Source organism: Erinaceus europaeus, chromosome 22, assembly GCF_950295315.1.
Source record: "Erinaceus europaeus chromosome 22, mEriEur2.1, whole genome shotgun sequence".
NCBI lineage: Eukaryota > Metazoa > Chordata > Mammalia > Eulipotyphla > Erinaceidae > Erinaceus > Erinaceus europaeus.
The window spans coordinates 16219082-16223727 of record NC_080183.1 but is presented as its reverse complement, the minus strand read 5'-3'; the positions used below and the strand labels follow the sequence as shown (position 1 = coordinate 16223727).

The 4646-nt window shown below is 61.2% G+C and overlaps 1 long non-coding RNA gene across 1 annotated transcript; it reads right to left on the bottom strand.

Annotated features, from left to right (window-relative positions):
- Positions 1 to 2390: 2390 nt before the first annotated feature.
- On the bottom strand, positions 2391 to 4036 carry LOC132535407 (uncharacterized). Its single transcript, XR_009547185.1, has 3 exons — positions 3975 to 4036; positions 2574 to 2711; positions 2391 to 2447 (listed from the first exon to the last, which is right to left on the bottom strand). It is a non-coding gene; the product is annotated as an uncharacterized LOC132535407 (long non-coding RNA).
- Positions 4037 to 4646: the final 610 nt, after the last annotated feature.

Sequence of the window (4646 nt, the reverse complement as noted above, 5' to 3'; positions counted from 1 at the left end):
GCCAAGTTTAAACACGCCCAAGTGAAACTTGCTGAATCCCGGAGGTGAGGAGAGGCTGCCCTGCGCCCGCTCTGACCTTGTAAGGTGTGGTTGGCACAGTGCTGGGGAGAGGGCACAGTGCTCTGCACAGACGCTTCTCTGGCTGGGGCTCCGTCACCACCAGAAGCCAGAGCTTTAACGAATGTTTCAAACCAACACGAAAAATAATACCATCCAGTGAGATTAGAGTGGGAGAGGGAGACCGAGAGACCCCTGCAGCCCTGCTCCACCACTCACGAAGCTTTCCCCCTGCAGGTGGGGGCCGGGGGCTCGAACCCGGGTCCTCCAGCCGTGCGATGTGTGCACTCTACCAGATGCACCGCGACCTGGCCCCCACCCCCTTCTTCTAGCGTTTGCCCTTCTTCCGCAGCCAGTCAACAGCGTCAGGTTGAGCCTGATGTAAAGTTTCGAGACCTCCTTAGAATCTGGAGAGGTGGCAGTCTTTGACTATGTGGGTCATAGTCTGTCTGGAGCCACAGGGGCAGTTCGGGTCGTCTCTGGCTCCCCAGCGATGGAACATAGCGGCGCACCGGCCATGGCCTGTTTGATAGCGATGGAGGAGGGCCCGATCATAACGTGCCAGGTCAAAGCCGGGTGGACGCTCGCAGGGGTCTGTGATGAGGTGTTTGTTCTTGACCTCAGCTGACTGCCAACTCTGTTTCCAAGAGTCTGGAACAGAGAAGTTCAGTGTAGGCGTAGGGGACCAGATTGGATGACGAGACGTCAAGCATTGGACAGGGTGGGCGAAGATCTCCGCATATGTTGGCAGGTCCGGTCGAGCGTAGACGTGGGAAATGAGCTTAGATGATGCCGCATCCCGACGAATATCTGGCGGGGCGATGTTGCTAAGAACTGGCAGCCAGACAGAACTTGAAAATAAAGTGCTTTATTCTCGGGGATGGCAGAGAAACTCCACCCCAAGGCGGCATGAGAGGCGCCGTGGCCCCCGCCCCGCCCCGCCCCGCCCCGCCCCGCGAGCTCCGTGCACCCGCAGAGCACGCGCCCGGCTGGGTGCTGGCGCTCAGTACTCCTGCGCCTCCCGCAGCTGCAGCAGGTACTCGCGGCGCCCCGGGTTGGCGGCGCAGGAGAAGCCGTTGTTGGGGGGCCGCACGGCGTGGTAGCGGCTCCAGTCGCCCTTGCAGTGCAGCAGCGGCAGCGTGTCGAACTTGTGGTGCAGCTCGGGCGACAGCGCGGACGACACGAGCTGCGCGGTGGCGGCGCCCCGGCCGCGGGTCAGCAGGCGGCGGCGCGCGTCGTAGCAGCAGAGCTGGGCCGCCAGTGTGCGCGCGCCCGCGCCCGGCTCTGAGCGCAGGCAGGTGCGCGCGGGCGGCGCCGGGCGCGCGCTGTCCAGCCGCCACCAGAAGTGCCGCCTGGTGGGCCCATCGCGCACGTGCACCGGGCCGCGCAGGGCGCCGCGCGGCAGCTGGCAGGGGCAGCTGGGCAGGTCTTCGGCCATGAGCTGCAGGTACAGCAGCAGGTAGGGGCTGCGGCACTCCAGCCACTTCTTGCAGCTGTCCACCTCTGCGGGGAGAGGGCGCGAGTCAGGCGGCGGCCGGGGCCGGGAAGGGGAAAGGGGTCGGAGAGACAGAGAGAAGGAGAGACAGAGATAGAGAGAAAGAGAGATGGAGAGACAGAGAGATAGAGGCACCGAGAGATAGAGGCATCGAGAGACAGAGATAGATGGAGAGACAGATAGAGGCATTGAGAGATAGAGAGACAGAGGCATCGAAAGACACAGAGCTGGAGAGACAATGAGATGGAGAAACAGAGATAGAGATGGAGAGACAGAGAGATGGAGAGACAGATAGAGGCATCGAGAGATAGAGAGACAGAGGCATTGAAAGACACAGAGCTGGAGAGACAATGAGATGGAGAAACAGACATAGAGAGATGGAGAGACAGAAAGATGGAGAGACAGAGAGATAGAGGCATCGAGAGATAGAGAGACAGAGGCATCGAAAGACAGAGATGGAGAGACAGGTAGAGGCATCGAGAGACAGGGAGTCGGGCGGTGGCGCAGCAGGTTAAGCGCAGGTGGCGCAAAGTGCAAGGACCAGCATGAGGATCCCGGTTCGAGCCCCTGGCTCCCCACCTGCAGGGGAGTCACTTCACAAGCGCTGAAGCAGGTCTGCAGGGGTCTGTCTTTCTCTCCCCCTCTGTCTTCCCCTCCTCTCTCCATTTCTCACTGCACCACCTCCTGGCCTGAGTGTCACTATTTTAACTACTGGACCCGCTCCCTACTTAAAGATTTATTTACTGAGGCCAGAGAGATAGCTGGCTGGCAGTGCAGAGACACCTCCACCCCCTGCCCCCAGGAGAGACAGTGGCCCTCGGCCCCCACTGACCTGGGTCCACCATGGCTGTGACATTGTCAGACAGTGGATGCTTTTTCCCCAGGTCCAAGGAGCCTTTGCGGAGAGAGGGGCCAGGTTAGTGCCCTGCCTGCCTGGGCCCTCGGTACCCACAGCCCACCTGCGCCCGAGTGCCCTGGGGACCCCGGGGTGACAGACCCACCCTGCCAGAGCAGCTCTCACCAGGGCAGGGGGGCAGGTCGCAGGTGGCCGTCTCCGTGGCAGTGCAGAGGAAGCCACAGTTGCGGGTCCTCTGCTGGGTGGCATTGCCACAGGTGGCGCTGCAAGGGGACCAGGGGCTCCACTGCTCAGACTCTTCCTCTGGGGGAGACAGGGAACTTGGTGAGCAAGGAGGCAGGAAGGCGGCGGGAGGGGGCGGCACAGGGCCCCCTGCAGCAGGCTGTGCCCAGGTCCTCAAAACCCAGGATGACAAGCAAAGTGCCCACTGGCAGATGAGTGGATTAAGAAGTGGTATATGGGGAGTGGGGCCATAGCGCAGCGGGTTAAGTGCAGGAGGGGCAATGCGCAAGGACCAGCGTGAGGATCCCAGTTCCAGCCCCCGGCTCCCCACCTGCAGGGGAGTCACTTCACAGGCGGTGAAGCAGGTCTGCAGGTGTCTCTCTTTCTCTCCCCCTCTCTGTCTTCCCCTCCTCTCTCCATTTCTCTCTGTCCTATCTAACAAGGATGACATCAACAACAATAAAAAAATTTTTAAAAGACACATAAGACTTGCAGCCCTGCATCAACACTCTTGAAGCTTTTCCCCTGCAGGTGGGGACTGGGGGCTTGAACCCAGTTCCTTGTGCACTGTTGTGTGTGTGTGTGTGTGTGTGTGTGTGTGTGTGTGTGTATGTATGTGTTCAACTGGTGTGCGACTGCCTGCCTCCTCCCGCTGAGCTTTCAGTGTGACACCCCAGTCAGAGTTCTGTAGAATAAGGGCTGTGCCATCTTCTATCTGACAGAGAGCAGCTGAGGACAGGAGACAGCAAGGCCCCCTCCCCAAGGCCACTGAGCTGGGAAGCAGCAGACCCGGGCCTCAGCCCCCAGTCTGGGGACAAGGCCAGCTGTGAGCAGTGGATTCACGTCTTTCCCCTGTGTCTGAGGAACCTGTAAGGCATCAGGGGCCAGGCGGTGGTGCACCCGGTTTATCGCACATAGTACTAAGTGCAAGGACCCATGCAAGGATCCAGGTTCGAAACCCTGACTCCCCACCTGCAGGGGGAAAACTTCACTAGCAGTGAAGCAGGTCTGCAGGTGTCTGTCTTTCTTCCCCTCCTTTCTCAATTCCTCTCTGTCCTAGCCAATAACATGGAAAAAATGTCTGCTAGGAGCGGTGGATTTGTAATGCAGGCACTGAGCCCCCATGATAAGCCTGGAGGCAATAAATAAATACATACATAAAGAAATGTGCATTTTCAGAACTGGGCACTTCCTGCCACATCTGCTCTGCTCAGGGCACTTTAGCACTTGGGGGGGTGGAGTCACTGCAGGTGTTTGTTCTATAAGCCCCTTCCCAGCCTCGCCCATAGCGCAGCTCTCCTGCACCCCTGCTTCCAGCCAGGCCAAGAGTGCTGCCCCACTCACCGCTGTCCTCCAGGGCCCAACGACTGAAGATGGACAACCCATCTTCGATGCTCTCCTGCGAGTCCGAGTCCTCCAGGTCCTCCAGATCATCCCTGGCTCCAGAGTGGTCCTGGTCCCCCTCCTCATCCCTCATCCAGGAGAGCTCCTTGGAGTGTGGGTGGTGATTATGCCATGAAGCCAGAAAGCCCTGCTCCTTCTCAGCCTGGGGGTCCTTCACCTCAAGGGTCGCCTGTGAGGGAAGGAGGTGGGCAGCCAGTGAGGCTCTGAGAGGACCCCAGAGGGAGGGGAGCCTCCAGAGCCTCCAAGCCAGCTCCTCTGCGGGCTCCTCTGATGGCCGCCCGCACTCACCTGCCCAGACACCTCCCGCACTCACCTGCCCACCCGCCACCCGCACTCACCTGCCCACCCGCCGCCCGCACTCCCCTGCCCACCCGCCGCCCGCACTCACCTTTCGGGAGCCCTTCAGCCGCCGGGTCGAGACCGCGGGAACCGGGGCCAACAGCGCCGCCAGCAGCAGCGCGCCGAGCAGGAAGCGCGCGGAGCGGGGGAACCGAGGCATCGCGGCGGCGGCTCCGAGGCTGTGCCGGCTCCCGCCAAGCCCCGCACATTTGAGGCTCCTCCAGGGGCGGGTCCCGCCGCCGCCCCCGCCTCCCGCTGCGGGCGCCCGGCCTG